The following is an 18,690-nucleotide window of genomic DNA, read 5'->3' as shown; positions in this document are numbered from 1 at the left end:
TACCATTTATCTACCCTCCCACCCACTTATCTGTCTATCTAATGATTCACTATCTATCCACCTACTCAACCACACACCTACCCATTTATATACCTAACCATCTATCTATCTCTCTATCTATCTACAGTTAATGCGCTCAGTGAAAAAAAATATGTGGGTCCCAAAGGATAACAACTCCCTGCTGGCCAAGCTGCACTATTACACAAGGAGTGAGGGATCACCCACATATTTTTTTACAGGTATTGCACTGCACGCACCCACCTATCTATCTATCTAATAATTGATCATTTATCTGCCCTCCCACCCACTTATCTGTCTATCTAATGATTCACTATCTATCCACCTACCCAACCACACACCTACCCATTTATATACCTAACCATCTATCTTCCTATCTATCTACAGTTATGGGCTCAGTGAAAAAAATATGTGGGTTCCAAAGGATAACAACTCCCTGCTGGCCAAGCTGCACTATTACACAAGGAGTGAGGGATCACCCACATATTTTTTTACAGGTATTCCATTTCACCAACCCACCTAACTATCTAATAATTTACCATTTATCTACCCTCCCACCCACTTATCTGTCTATCTAATGATTCACTATCTATCCACCTACCCAACCACAAACCTACCCATTTATATACCTAACCATCTATCTTTCTATCTATCTACAGTTAATGCGCTCAGTGAAAAAAATATGTGGGTTCCAAAGGATAACAACTCCCCGCTGGCCAAGCTGCACTATTACACAAGGAGTGAGGGATCACCCACGTATTTTTTTTTACAAGTATAGCGCTTCACCCCCCCCCACCTATCTAATAGTTTAACATTTATCTACCCACCCACTCATTTATCTATCTAATGATTCACTATCTACCTACCCATGCACACACCCATTTATCTACCTATCTATCTACAGTTAATACACTCAGTGAAAAAAAATATGTGGGTCCCAAAGGATAACAACTCCCTGCTGGCCATGCTGCACTATTACACAAGGAGTGAGGATCACCCACATATTTTTTTAAAGGTATTGCACTTCACCCACCCACCTATCTAATAGTTTAACATTTATCTACCCACCCAAACACACACCTACTACTTTATATACCTAACCATCTATCTTTCTATCTATCTACAGTTAATGCGCTCAGTGAAAAAAATATGTGGGTCCCAAAGTATAACAACTCCCTGCTGGCCAAGATGCATTATTACACAAGGAGTGAGGGATCACCCACATATATTTTTACAGGTATTGCACTTCGACCACCCACCTATCTAATAGTTTACATTTATCTACCCACCCACTCATTTATCTATCTAATGATTCACTATCTACCTACCCATGCACCCACCCATTTATCTACCTATCTATCTACAGTTAATACACTCAGGGAAAAAAATATGTGGGTCCCAAAGGATAACAACTCCCTGCTGGCCAAGCTGCACTATTACACAAGGAGTGAGGGATCACCCACATATCTTTTACAGGTATTGCGCTCCCCCCCCCCCACACACACCTATCTAATAGGTTAACAATGATCTACCCACCCATTTATCTATCTATCTTATCTATCTAATGATTTACAAAATATCTACCTACCCACCTAAGGATCCCTCCCTTCCTGCTGGTCAAGCTGCCCTATTACACAAGGAGTGAGGGATCACCCACATATTTTTTGTGGGAAGTAGGGCCCTGACTGAAATAAAAAGTGTGTTACTGAGTTCCCTTCCTTTACCTCCATATCCGCCAAGCTGCCCTAGTGGACAGTAAAGGGGGAAGGTATGTTTATTTTTTGCTCTTTCGATTTCTCTCTAGCTATCTCTATTTATTTAACTGTACACTTAGTTATCACAATATACAATAATAGAAGAGTCTCTAGCGAGAACTCCTATTTGTGACTTTCAAATGTATACCAAAACATATTATCAGTAATTAATTTTCATTAATTACCTGACTTCATTTTTGTTCGTTAACTTGAGGACAATTCTGCAGTCCAGGTCACCTCGCAGTAGTCGGCTGTTATGACCTCATCATCTGTTTTCTGGAGAATTCTCACTTAAAAAATGAAAAGAGGCATGATAATATGTTCGCAGTATACAATGACCCTTAAGCCCTTTACACACTGGGAGTATAGGGGCTCCATCTATATAGTTAACTATATCAGTGGTTCCACTATTCACACTGAACGAAATCGGTTACCGAAATCGTTCAGTGATGTCCCAGTGACCTGCTGAACATGCGGGTCATAGGCTATATGGCCAAAGTTGACCTGGATGTTCAAGTGAAGGCGGTGGTCGTTAAGGATGCGCGGGAGCACACATTATTACTGATATTGAGTACACACAAGAGATTTTTTTTCAAAGAAAAGAGTTTGCTCAAAAAGGGTCTTCTGAGTAATATATTTTCATTGTTCGTGTAGCATGTATGGGGCTTTAGAAAATGAGAGGGAGGGATGACCCACATATTTTTTTTACAGGTATTGCGCTTCACCCCCCCACCTATCTAATAGTTTAACATTTATCTACCCACCCACTCATTTATCTATCTATCTAATGATTCACTATCTACCTACCCACGCACCCACTCATTTATCTACCTATCTATCTACAGTTAATACACTCAGTGAAAAAAAATATGTGGGTCCCAAAGGATAACAACTCCCTGCTGGCCAAGCTGCACTATTACACAAGGAGTGAGGGATCACCCACATATTTTTTTACAGGTATTGCACTTCACGCACCCACCTATCTATCTAATAATTGATCATTTATCTGCCCTCCCACCCACTTATCTGTCTATCTAATGATTCACTATCTATCCACCTACCCAACCACACACCTACCCATTTATATACCTAACCATCTATCTTCCTATCTATCTACAGTTAATGGGCTCAGTGAAAAAATTATGTGGGTCCCAAAGGATAACAACTCCCTGCTGGCCAAGCTGCACTATTACACAAGGAGTGAGGGATCACCCACATATTTTTTTACAGGTATTCCACTTCACCCACCCACCTAACTATCTAATAATTTACCATTTATCTACCCTCCCACCCACTTATCTGTCTATATAATGATTCACTATCCACCTACCCAACCACACACATACCCATTTATATACCTAACCATCTAGCTATCTTCCTATCTATCTACAGTTAGTGCGCTCAGTGAAAAAAATATGTGGGTCCCAAAGGATAACAACTCCCCGCTGGCCAAGCTGCACTATTACACAAGGAGTGAGGGATCACCCACGTATTTTTTTTTTACAAGTATAGCGCTTCACCCCCCCCACCTATCTAATAGTTTAACATTTATCTACCCACCCACTCATTTATCTATCTAATGATTCACTATCTACCTACCCATGCACACACCCATTTATCTACCTATCTATCTATAGTTAATACACTCAGTGAAAAAAAATATGTGGGTCCCAAAGGATAACAACTCCCTGCTGGCCAAGCTGCACTACTACACAAGGAGTGAGGGATCACCCACATATTTTTTTACAGGTATTGCACGTCACGCACCCACCTATCTAACAATTTATCATTTATCTACCCTCCCACCCACTTATCTGTCTATCGAATGATTCACTATCTATCCACATACCCAACCACACACCTACCCATTTATATACCTAACCATCTATCTATCTTCATATCTATCTACAGTTAATGGGCTCAGTGAAAAAAATATGTGGGTCCCAAAGGATAACAACTCCCTGCTGGCCAAGCTGCACTATTACACAAGGAGTGAGGGATCACCCACACATTTTTTTACAGGTATTGCACTTCACCCACCTAACTATCTAATGATTTACCATTTATCTACCCTCCCACCCACTTATCTGTCTATCTAATGATTCACTATCTATCCACCTACTCAACCACACACCTACCCATTTATATACCTAACCATCTATCTATCTTTCTATCTATCTACAGTTAATGCGCTCAGTGAAAATAAATATGTGGGTCCCAAAGGATAACAACTCCCTGCTGGCCAAGCTGCACTATTACACAAGGAGTGAGGATCACCCACATATTTTTTTACAGGTATTGCACTTCACCCACCCACCTATCTAATAGTTTAACATTTATCTACCCACCCAAACACACACCTACTACTTTATATTCCTAACCATCTATCTTTCTATCTATCTACAGTTAATGCGCTCAGTGAAAAAAATATGTGGGTCCCAAAGGATAACAACTCCCTGCTGGCCAAGCTGCACTATTACACAAGGAGTGAGGGATCACCCACATATTTTTTTACAGGTATTGCACTTCACGCACCCACCTATCTATCTAATAATTGATCATTTATCTGCCCTCCCACCCACTTATCTGTCTATCTAATGATTCACTATCTATCCACCTACCCAACCACACACCTACCCATTTATATACCTAACCATCTATCTTCCTATCTATCTACAGTTAATGGGCTCAGTGAAAAAAATATGTGGGTCCCAAAGGATAACAACTCCCTGCTGGCCAAGCTGCACTATTACACAAGGAGTGAGGGATCACCCACATATTTTTTTACAGGTATTCCACTTCACCCACCCACCTAACTATCTAATAATTTACCATTTATCTACCCTCCCACCCACTTATCTGTCTATCTAATGATTCACTATCTATCCACCTACTCAACCACACACCTACCCATTTATATACCTAACCATCTATCTATCTTTCTATCTATCTACAGTTAATGCGCTCAGTGAAAATAAATATGTGGGTCCCAAAGGATAACAACTCCCTGCTGGCCAAGCTGCACTATTACACAAGGAGTGAGGATCACCCACATATTTTTTTACAGGTATTGCACTTCACCCACCCACCTATCTAATAGTTTAACATTTATCTACCCACCCAAACACACACCTACTACTTTATATTCCTAACCATCTATCTTTCTATCTATCTACAGTTAATGCGCTCAGTGAAAAAAATATGTGGGTCCCAAAGGATAACAACTCCCTGCTGGCCAAGCTGCACTATTACACAAGGAGTGAGGAATCACCCACATATTTTTTTACAGGTATTGCACTTCACGCACCCACCTATCTATCTAATAATTGATCATTTATCTGCCCTCCCACCCACTTATCTGTCTATCTAATGATTCACTATCTATCCACCTACCCAACCACACACCTACCCATTTATATACCTAACCATCTATCTTCCTATCTATCTACAGTTAATGGGCTCAGTGAAAAAAATATGTGGGTCCCAAAGGATAACAACTCCCTGCTGGCCAAGCTGCACTATTACACAAGGAGTGAGGGATCACCCACATATTTTTTTACAGGTATTCCACTTCACCCACCCACCTAACTATCTAATAATTTACCATTTATCTACCCTCCCACCCACTTATCTGTCTATCTAATGATTCACTATCTATCCACCTATCCAACCACACACTTACCCATTTATATACCTAACCATCTATCTTCCTATCTATCTACAGTTAATGGGCTCAGTGAAAAAAATATGTGGGTCCCAAAGGATAACAACTCCCTGCTGGCCAAGCTGCACTATTACACAAGGAGTGAGGGATCACCCACATATTTTTTTACAGGTATTCCACTTCACCCACCCACCTAACTATCTAATAATTTACCATTTATCTACCCTCCCACCCACTTATCTGTCTATCTAATGATTCACTATCTATTCACCTACCCAACCACACACCTACCCATTTATATACCTAACCATCTATCTTCCTATCTATCTACAGTTAATGTGCTCAGTGAAAAAAAACTGTGGGTCCCAAAGGATAACAACTCCCTGCTGGCCAAGCTGCACTATTACACAAGGAGCGAGGGATCACCCACATATTTTTTTTTACAGGTATTGCACTTCATGCACCCACCTATCTATCTAATAATTTATCATTTATCTACCCTCCCACCCACTTATCTGTCTATCTAATGATTCACTATCTCTCCACCTACCCAACCACACACCTACCCATTTATATACATAACAGTCTATCTATCTACAGTTAGTGCGCTCAGTGAAAAAAATATGTGGGTCCCAAAGGATAACAACTCCCTGCTGGCCAAGCTGCACTATTACACAAGGAGTGAGGATCACCCACATATTTTTTTACAGGTATTGCACTTCACCCACCCACCTATCTAATAGTTTAACATTTATCTACCCACCCAAACACACACCTACTACTTTATATACCTAACCATCTATCTTTCTATCTATCTACAGTTAATGCGCTCAGTGAAAAAAATATGTGGGTCCCAAAGGATAACAACTCCCTGCTGGCCAAGCTGCACTATTACACAAGGAGTGAGGGATCACCCACATATTTTTTTACAGGTATTCCACTTCACCCACCCACCTAACTATCTAATAATTTACCATTTATCTACCCTCCCACCCACTTATCTGTCTATCTAATGATTCACTATCTATCCACCTACCCAACCACACACCTACCCATTTATATACCTAACCATCTATCTTCCTATCTATCTACAGTTAATGCGCTCAGTGAAAAAAAATATGTGGGTCCCAAAGGATAACAACTCCCTGCTGGCCAAGCTGCACTATTACACAAGGAGTGAGGGATCAACCACGTATTTTTTTTACAAGCATAGCGCTTCACCCCCCCCACCTATCTAATAGTATAACATTTATCTACCCACCCACTCATTTATCTATCTAATGATTCACTATCTACCTACCCACGCACCCACCCATTTATCTACCTATCTATCTACAGTTAATACACTCAGTGAAAAAAAATATGTGGGTCCCAAAGGATAACAACTCCCTGCTGGCCAAGCTGCACTATTACACAAGGAGTGAGGATCACCCACATATTTTTTTACAGGTATTGCACTTCACCCACCTATCTAATAGTTTAACATTTATCTACCCACCCAAACACACACCTACTACTTTATATACCTAACCATCTATCTTTCTATCTATCTACAGTTACTGCGCTCAGTGAAAAAAATATGTGGGTCCCAAAGGATAACAACTCCCTGCTGGCCAAGCTGCACTATTACACAAGGAGTGAGGGATCACCCACATATTTTTTTACAGGTATTGCACTTCACGCACCCACCTATCTATCTAATAATTGATCATTTATCTGCCCTCCCACCCACTTATCTGTCTATCTAATGATTCACTATCTATCCACCTACCCAACCACACACCTACCCATTTATATACCTAACCATCTATCTTCCTATCTATCTACAGTTAATGGGCTCAGTGAAAAAAATATGTGGGACCCAAAGGATAACAACTCCCTGCTGGCCAAGCTGCACTATTACACAAGGAGTGAGGGATCACCCACATATTTTTTTACAGGTATTCCACTTCACCCACCCACCTAACTATCTAATAATTTACCATTTATCTACCCTCCCACCCACTTATCTGTCTATCTAATGATTCACTATCTATCCACCTACCCAACCACACACCTACCCATTTATATACCTAACCATCTATCTATCTTTCTATCTATCTACAGTTAATGCGCTCAGTGAAAAAAATATGTGGGTCCCAAAGGATAACAACTCCCTGCTGGCCAAGCTGCACTATAACGCAAGGAGTGAGGGATCACCCACGTATTTTTTTTACAAGTATAGCGCTTCACCCCCCCTATCTAATAGTTCAACATTTATCTACCCACCCACTCATTTATCTATCTAATTATTCACTATCTACCTACCCACGCACCCACCCATTTATCTACCTATCTATCTACAGTTAATACACTCAGTGAAAAAAAATATGTGGGTCCCAAAGGATAACAACTCCCTGCTGGCCAAGCTGCACTATTACACAAGGAGTGAGGGATCACCCACATATTTTTTTACAGGTATTCCACTTCACCCACCCACCTAACTATCTAATAATTAACCATTTATCTACCCTCCCACCCACTTATCTGTCTATCTAATGATTCACTATCTATCCACCTACTCAACCACACACCTACCCATTTATATACCTAACCATCTATCTATCTCTCTATCTATCTACAGTTAATGCGCTCAGTGAAAAAAAATATGTGGGTCCCAAAGGATAACAACTCCCTGCTGGCCAAGCTGCACTATTACACAAGGAGTGAGGGATCACCCACATATTTTTTTACAGGTATTGCACTGCACGCACCCACCTATCTATCTAATAATTGATCATTTATCTGCCCTCCCACCCACTTATCTGTCTATCTAATGATTCACTATCTATCCACCTACCCAACCACACACCTACCCATTTATATACCTAACCATCTATCTTCCTATCTATCTACAGTTATGGGCTCAGTGAAAAAAATATGTGGGTCCCAAAGGATAACAACTCCCTGCTGGCCAAGCTGCACTATTACACAAGGAGTGAGGGATCACCCACATATTTTTTTACAGGTATTCCATTTCACCAACCCACCTAACTATCTAATAATTTACCATTTATCTACCCTCCCACCCACTTATCTGTCTATCTAATGATTCACTATCTATCCACCTACCCAACCACAAACCTACCCATTTATATACCTAACCATCTATCTTTCTATCTATCTACAGTTAATGCGCTCAGTGAAAAAAAATATGTGGGTCCCAAAGGATAACAACTCCCCGCTGGCCAAGCTGCACTATTACACAAGGAGTGAGGGATCACCCACGTATTTTTTTTTACAAGTATAGCGCTTCACCCCCCCCACCTATCTAATAGTTTAACATTTATCTACCCACCCACTCATTTATCTATCTAATGATTCACTATCTACCTACCCATGCACACACCCATTTATCTACCTATCTATCTACAGTTAATACACTCAGTGAAAAAAAATATGTGGGTCCCAAAGGATAACAACTCCCTGCTGGCCATGCTGCACTATTACACAAGGAGTGAGGATCACCCACATATTTTTTTAAAGGTATTGCACTTCACCCACCCACCTATCTAATAGTTTAACATTTATCTACCCACCCAAACACACACCTACTACTTTATATACCTAACCATCTATCTTTCTATCTATCTACAGTTAATGCGCTCAGTGAAAAAAATATGTGGGTCCCAAAGTATAACAACTCCCTGCTGGCCAAGCTGCATTATTACACAAGGAGTGAGGGATCACCCACATATATTTTTACAGGTATTGCACTTCGACCACCCACCTATCTAATAGTTTACATTTATCTACCCACCCACTCATTTATCTATCTAATGATTCACTATCTACCTACCCATGCACCCACCCATTTATCTACCTATCTATCTACAGTTAATACACTCAGGGAAAAAAATATGTGGGTCCCAAAGGATAACAACTCCCTGCTGGCCAAGCTGCACTATTACACAAGGAGTGAGGGATCACCCACATATCTTTTACAGGTATTGCGCTCCCCCCCCCCCACACACCTATCTAATAGGTTAACAATGATCTACCCACCCATTTATCTATCTATCTTATCTATCTAATGATTTACAAAATATCTACCTACCCACCTAAGGATCCCTCCCTTCCTGCTGGTCAAGCTGCCCTATTACACAAGGAGTGAGGGATCACCCACATATTTTTTGTGGGAAGTAGGGCCCTGACTGAAATAAAAAGTGTGTTACTGAGTTCCCTTCCTTTACCTCCATATCCGCCAAGCTGCCCTAGTGGACAGTAAAGGGGGAAGGTATGTTTATTTTTTGCTCTTTCGATTTCTCTCTAGCTATCTCTATTTATTTAACTGTACACTTAGTTATCACAATATACAATAATAGAAGAGTCTCTAGCGAGAACTCCTATTTGTGACTTTCAAATGTATACCAAAACATATTATCAGTAATTAATTTTCATTAATTACCTGACTTCATTTTTGTTCGTTAACTTGAGGACAATTCTGCAGTCCAGGTCACCTCGCAGTAGTCGGCTGTTATGACCTCATCATCTGTTTTCTGGAGAATTCTCACTTAAAAAATGAAAAGAGGCATGATAATATGTTCGCAGTATACAATGACCCTTAAGCCCTTTACACACTGGGAGTATAGGGGCTCCATCTATATAGTTAACTATATCAGTGGTTCCACTATTCACACTGAACGAAATCGGTTACCGAAATCGTTCAGTGATGTCCCAGTGACCTGCTGAACATGCGGGTCATAGGCTATATGGCCAAAGTTGACCTGGATGTTCAAGTGAAGGCGGTGGTCGTTAAGGATGCGCGGGAGCACACATTATTACTGATATTGAGTACACACAAGAGATTTTTTTTCAAAGAAAAGAGTTTGCTCAAAAAGGGTCTTCTGAGTAATATATTTTCATTGCTCGTGTAGCATGTATGGGGCTTTAGAAAATGAGAGGGAGGGATGACCCACATATTTTTTTTTACAGGTATTGCGCTTCACCCCCCCCACCTATCTAATAGTTTAACATTTATCTACCCACCCACTCATTTATCTATCTATCTAATGATTCACTATCTACCTACCCACGCACCCACTCATTTATCTACCTATCTATCTACAGTTAATACACTCAGTGAAAAAAAATATGTGGGTCCCAAAGGATAACAACTCCCTGCTGGCCAAGCTGCACTATTACACAAGGAGTGAGGGATCACCCACATATTTTTTTACAGGTATTGCACTTCACGCACCCACCTATCTATTTTATAATTGATCATTTATCTGCCCTCCCACCCACTTATCTGTCTATCTAATGATTCACTATCTATCCACCTACCCAACCACACACCTACCCATTTATATACCTAACCATCTATCTTCCTATCTATCTACAGTTAATGGGCTCAGTGAAAAAAATATGTGGGTCCCAAAGGATAACAACTCCCTGCTGGCCAAGCTGCACTATTACACAAGGAGTGAGGGATCACCCACATATTTTTTTACAGGTATTCCACTTCACCCACCCACCTAACTATCTAATAATTTACCATTTATCTACCCTCCCACCCACTTATCTGTCTATATAATGATTCACTATCCACCTACCCAACCACACACATACCCATTTATATACCTAACCATCTAGCTATCTTCCTATCTATCTACAGTTAGTGCGCTCAGTGAAAAAAATATGTGGGTCCCAAAGGATAACAACTCCCCGCTGGCCAAGCTGCACTATTACACAAGGAGTGAGGGATCACCCACGTATTTTTTTTTACAAGTATAGCGCTTCACCCCCCCCCCACCTATCTAATAGTTTAACATTTATCTACCCACCCACTCATTTATCTATCTAATGATTCACTATCTACCTACCCATGCACACACCCATTTATCTACCTATCTATCTACAGTTAATACACTCAGTGAAAAAAAATATGTGGGTCCCAAAGGATAACAACTCCCTGCTGGCCAAGCTGCACTACTACACAAGGAGTGAGGGATCACCCACATATTTTTTTACAGGTATTGCACGTCACGCACCCACCTATCTAACAATTTATCATTTATCTACCCTCCCACCCACTTATCTGTCTATCGAATGATTCACTATCTATCCACATACCCAACCACACACCTACCCATTTATATACCTAACCATCTATCTATCTTCATATCTATCTACAGTTAATGGGCTCAGTGAAAAAAATATGTGGGTCCCAAAGGATAACAACTCCCTGCTGGCCAAGCTGCACTATTACACAAGGAGTGAGGGATCACCCACACATTTTTTTACAGGTATTGCACTTCACCCACCTAACTATCTAATGATTTACCATTTATCTACCCTCCCACCCACTTATCTGTCTATCTAATGATTCACTATCTATCCACCTACTCAACGACACACCTACCCATTTATATACCTAACCATCTATCTATCTTTCTATCTATCTACAGTTAATGCGCTCAGTGAAAATAAATATGTGGGTCCCAAAGGATAACAACTCCCTGCTGGCCAAGCTGCACTATTACACAAGGAGTGAGGATCACCCACATATTTTTTTACAGGTATTGCACTTCACCCACCCACCTATCTAATAGTTTAACATTTATCTACCCACCCAAACACACACCTACTACTTTATATTCCTAACCATCTATCTTTCTATCTATCTACAGTTAATGCGCTCAGTGAAAAAAATATGTGGGTCCCAAAGGATAACAACTCCCTGCTGGCCAAGCTGCACTATTACACAAGGAGTGAGGGATCACCCACATATTTTTTTACAGGTATTGCACTTCACGCACCCACCTATCTATCTAATAATTGATCATTTATCTGCCCTCCCACCCACTTATCTGTCTATCTAATGATTCACTATCTATCCACCTACCCAACCACACACCTACCCATTTATATACCTAACCATCTATCTTCCTATCTATCTACAGTTAATGGGCTCAGTGAAAAAAATATGTGGGTCCCAAAGGATAACAACTCCCTGCTGGCCAAGCTGCACTATTACACAAGGAGTGAGGGATCACCCACATATTTTTTTACAGGTATTCCACTTCACCCACCCACCTAACTATCTAATAATTTACCATTTATCTACCCTCCCACCCACTTATCTGTCTATATAATGATTCACTATCCACCTACCCAACCACACACATACCCATTTATATACCTAACCATCTAGCTATCTTTCTATCTATCTACAGTTAATGCGCTCAGTGAAAAAAATATGTGGGTCCCAAAGGATAACAACTCCCTGCTGGCCAAGCTGCACTATTACACAAGGAGTGAGGGATCACCCACACATTTTTTTACAGGTATTGCACTTAACCCACCTAACTATCTAATGATTTACCATTTATCTACCCTCCCACCCACTTATCTGTCTATCTAATGATTCACTATCTATCCACCTACTCAACCACACACCTACCCATTTATATACCTAACCATCTATCTATCTTTCTATCTATCTACAGTTAATGCGCTCAGTGAAAAAAATATGTGGGTCCCAAAGGATAACAACTCCCCGCTGGCCAAGCTGCACTATTACACAAGGAGTGAGGGATCACCCACGTATTTTTTTTTACAAGTATAGCGCTTCACCCCCCCCACCTATTTAATAGTTTAACATTTATCTACCCACCCACTCATTTATCTATCTAATGATTCACTATCTACCTACCCATGCACACACCCATTTATCTACCTATCTATCTACAGTTAATACACTCAGTGAAAAAAAATATGTGGGTCCCAAAGGATAACAACTCCCTGCTGGCCAAGCTGCACTACTACACAAGGAGTGAGGGATCACCCACATATTTTTTTACAGGTATTGCACGTCACGCACCCACCTATCTAACAATTTATCATTAATCTACCCTCCCACCCACTTATCTGTCTATCGAATGATTCACTATCTATCCACATACCCAACCACACACCTACCCATTTATATACCTAACCATCTATCTATCTTCATATCTATCTACAGTTAATGGGCTCAGTGAAAAAAATATGTGGGTCCCAAAGGATAACAACTCCCTGCTGGCCAAGCTGCACTATTACACAAGGAGTGAGGGATCACCCACACATTTTTTTACATGTATTGCACTTAACCCACCTAACTATCTAATGATTTACCATTTATCTACCCTCCCACCCACTTATCTGTCTATCTAATGATTCACTATCTATCCACCTACTCAACCACACACCTACCCATTTATATACCTAACCATCTATCTATCTTTCTATCTATCTACAGTTAATGCGCTCAGTGAAAATAAATATGTGGGTCCCAAAGGATAACAACTCCCTGCTGGCCAAGCTGCACTATTACACAAGGAGTGAGGATCACCCACATATTTTTTTACAGGTATTGCACTTCACCCACCCACCTATCTAATAGTTTAACATTTATCTACCCACCCAAACACACACCTACTACTTTATATTCCTAACCATCTATCTTTCTATCTATCTACAGTTAATGCGCTCAGTGAAAAAAAATATGTGGGTCCCAAAGGATAACAACTCCCTGCTGGCCAAGCTGCACTATTACACAAGGAGTGAGGGATCACCCACATATTTTTTTACAGGTATTGCACTTCACGCACCCACCTATCTATCTAATAATTGATCATTTATCTGCCCTCCCACCCACTTATCTGTCTATCTAATGATTCACTATCTATCCACCTACCCAACCACACACCTACCCATTTATATACCTAACCATCTATCTTCCTATCTATCTACAGTTAATGGGCTCAGTGAAAAAAATATGTGGGTCCCAAAGGATAACAACTCCCTGCTGGCCAAGCTGCACTATTACACAAGGAGTGAGGGATCACCCACATATTTTTTTACAGGTATTCCACTTCACCCACCCACCTAACTATCTAATAATTTACCATTTATCTACCCTCCCACCCACTTATCTGTCTATCTAATGATTCACTATCTATCCACCTACCCAACCACACACCTACCCATTTATATACCTAACCATCTATCTTCCTATCTATCTACAGTTAATGGGCTCAGTGAAAAAAATATGTGGGTCCCAAAGGATAACAACTCCCTGCTGGCCAAGCTGCACTATTACACAAGGAGTGAGGGATCACCCACATATTTTTTTACAGGTATTCCACTTCACCCACCCACCTAACTATCTAATAATTTACCATTTATCTACCCTCCCACCCACTTATCTGTCTATCTAATGATTCACTATCTATCCACCTACCCAACCACACACCTACCCATTTATATACCTAACCATCTATCTTCCTATCTATCTACAGTTAATGTGCTCAGTGAAAAAAAACTGTGGGTCCCAAAGGATAACAACTCCCTGCTGGCCAAGCTGCACTATTACACAAGGAGTGAGGGATCACCCACATATTTTTTTTTACAGGTATTGCACTTCATGCACCCACCTATCTATCTAATAATTTATCATTTATCTACCCTCCCACCCACTTATCTGTCTATCTAATGATTCACTATCTCTCCACCTACCCAACCACACACCTACCCATTTATATACATAACAGTCTATCTATCTACAGTTAGTGCGCTCAGTGAAAAAAATATGTGGGTCCCAAAGGATAACAACTCCCTGCTGGCCAAGCTGCACTATTACACAAGGAGTGAGGATCACCCACATATTTTTTTACAGGTATTGCACTTCACCCACCCACCTATCTAATAGTTTAACATTTATCTACCCACCCAAACACACACCTACTACTTTATATACCTAACCATCTATCTTTCTATCTATCTACAGTTAATGCGCTCAGTGAAAAAAATATGTGGGTCCCAAAGGATAACAACTCCCTGCTGGCCAAGCTGCACTATTACACAAGGAGTGAGGGATCACCCACATATTTTTTTACAGGTATTCCACTTCACCCACCCACCTAACTATCTAATAATTTACCATTTATCTACCCTCCCACCCACTTATCTGTCTATCTAATGATTCGCTATCTATCCACCTACCCAACCACACACCTACCCATTTATATACCTAACCATCTATCTTCCTATCTATCTACAGTTAATGCGCTCAGTGAAAAAAATATGTGGGTCCCAAAGGATAACAACTCCCTGCTGGCCAAGCTGCACTATTACACAAGGAGTGAGGGATCAACCACGTATTTTTTTTACAAGTATAGCGCTTCACCCCCCCACCTATCTAATAGTATAACATTTATCTACCCACCCACTCATTTATCTATCTAATGATTCACTATCTACCTACCCACGCACCCACCCATTTATCTACCTATCTATCTACAGTTAATACACTCAGTGAAAAAAAATATGTGGGTCCCAAAGGATAACAACTCCCTGCTGGCCAAGCTGCACTATTACACAAGGAGTGAGAATCACCCACATATTTTTTTACAGGTATTGCACTTCACCCACCTATCTAATAGTTTAACATTTATCTACCCACCCAAACACACACCTACTACTTTATATACCTAACCATCTATCTTTCTATCTATCTACAGTTACTGCACTCAGTGAAAAAAATATGTGGGTCCCAAAGGATAACAACTCCCTGCTGGCCAAGCTGCACTATTACACAAGGAGTGAGGGATCACCCACATATTTTTTTACAGGTATTGCACTTCACGCACCCACCTATCTATCTAATAATTGATCATTTATCTGCCCTCCCACCCACTTATCTGTCTATCTAATGATTCACTATCTATCCACCTACCCAACCACACACCTACCCATTTATATACCTAACCATCTATCTTCCTATCTATCTACAGTTAATGGGCTCAGTGAAAAAAATATGTGGGTCCCAAAGGATAACAACTCCCTGCTGGCCAAGCTGCACTATTACACAAGGAGTGAGGGATCACCCACATATTTTTTTACAGGTTTTCCACTTCACCCACCCACCTAACTATCTAATAATTTACCATTTATCTACCCTCCCACCCACTTATCTGTCTATCTAATGATTCACTATCTATCCACCTACCCAACCACACACCTACCCATTTATATACCTAACCATCTATCTATCTTTCTATCTATCTACAGTTAATGCGCTCAGTGAAAAAAATATGTGGGTCCCAAAGGATAACAACTCCCTGCTGGCCAAGCTGCACTATAACACAAGGAGTGAGGGATCACCCACGTATTTTTTTTACAAGTATAGCGCTTCACCCCCCCCCCTATCTAATAGTTCAACATTTTCTACCCACCCACTCATTTATCTATCTAATGATTCACTATCTACCTACCCACGCACCCACCCATTTATCTACCTATCTATCTACAGTTAATACACTCAGTGAAAAAAAATATGTGGGTCCCAAAGGATAACAACTCCCTGCTGGCCAAGCTGCACTATTACACAAGGAGTGAGGGATCACCCACATATTTTTTTACAGGTATTCCACTTCACCCACCCACCTAACTATCTAATAATTTACCATTTATCTACCCTCCCACCCACTTATCTGTCTATCTAATGATTCACTATCTATCCACCTACTCAACCACACACCTACCCATTTATATACCTAACCATCTATCTATCTTTCTATCTATCTACAGTTAATGCGCTCAGTGAAAAAAAATATGTGGGTCCCAAAGGATAACAACTCCCTGCTGGCCAAGCTGCACTATTACACAAGGAGTGAGGGATCACCCACATATTTTTTTACAGGTATTGCACTTCACGCACCCACCTATCTATCTAATAATTGATCATTTATCTGCCCTCCCACCCACTTATCTGTCTATCTAATGATTCACTATCTATCCACCAACCCAACCACACACCTACCCATTTATATACCTAACCATCTATCTTCCTATCTATCTACAGTTATGGGCTCAGTGAAAAAAATATGTGGGTCCCAAAGGATAACAACTCCCTGCTGGCCAAGCTGCACTATTACACAAGGAGTGAGGGATCACCCACATATTTTTTTACAGGTATTCCATTGCACCAACCCACCTAACTATCTAATAATTTACCATTTATCTACCCTCCCACCCACTTATCTGTCTATCTAATGATTCACTATCTATCCACCTACCCAACCACAAACCTACCCATTTATATACCTAACCATCTATCTTTCTATCTATCTACAGTTAATGCGCTCAGTGAAAAAAATATGTGGGTCCCAAAGGATAACAACTCCCCGCTGGCCAAGCTGCACTATTACACAAGGAGTGAGGGATCACCCACGTATTTTTTTTTACAAGTATAGCGCTTCACCCCCCCCACCTATCTAATAGTTTAACATTTATCTACCCACCCACTCATTTATCTATCTAATGATTCACTATCTACCTACCCATGCACACACCCATTTATCTACCTATCTATCTACAGTTAATACACTCAGTGAAAAAAAATATGTGGGTCCCAAAGGATAACAACTCCCTGCTGGCCAAGCTGCACAATTACACAAGGAGTGAGGATCACCCACATATTTTTTTAAAGGTATTGCACTTCACCCACCCACCTATCTAATAGTTTAACATTTATCTACCCACCCAAACACACACCTACTACTTTATATACCTAACCATCTATCTTTCTATCTATCTACAGTTAATGCGCTCAGTGAAAAAAATATGTGGGTCCCAAAGTATAACAACTCCCTGCTGGCCAAGCTGCATTATTACACAAGGAGTGAGGGATCACCCACATATATTTTTACAGGTATTGCACTTCGACCACCCACCTATCTAATAGTTTACATTTATCTACCCACCCACTCATTTATCTATCTAATGATTCACTATCTACCTACCCATGCACCCACCCATTTATCTACCTATCTATCTACAGTTAATACACTCAGGGGAAAAAAATATGTGGGTCCCAAAGGATAACAACTCCCTGCTGGCCAAGCTGCACTATTACACAAGGAGTGAGGGATCACCCACATATCTTTTACAGGTATTGCGCTCCCCCCCCCCCACACACACCTATCTAATAGGTTAACAATGATCTACCCACCCATTTATCTATCTATCTTATCTATCTAATGATTTACAAAATATCTACCTACCCACCTAAGGATCCCTCCCTTCCTGCTGGTCAAGCTGCCCTATTACACAAGGAGTGAGGGATCACCCACATATTTTTTGTGGGAAGTAGGGCCCTGACTGAAATAAAAAGTGTGTTACTGAGTTCCCTTCCTTTACCTCCATATCCGCCAAGCTGCCCTAGTGGAC

This window comes from Crinia signifera, chromosome 5 (genome assembly GCF_055691185.1).
Source record: "Crinia signifera chromosome 5, ASM5569118v1, whole genome shotgun sequence".
Classification (NCBI taxonomy): Eukaryota; Metazoa; Chordata; class Amphibia; order Anura; family Myobatrachidae; genus Crinia; species Crinia signifera.
This window is presented reverse-complemented; position numbering follows the sequence as displayed.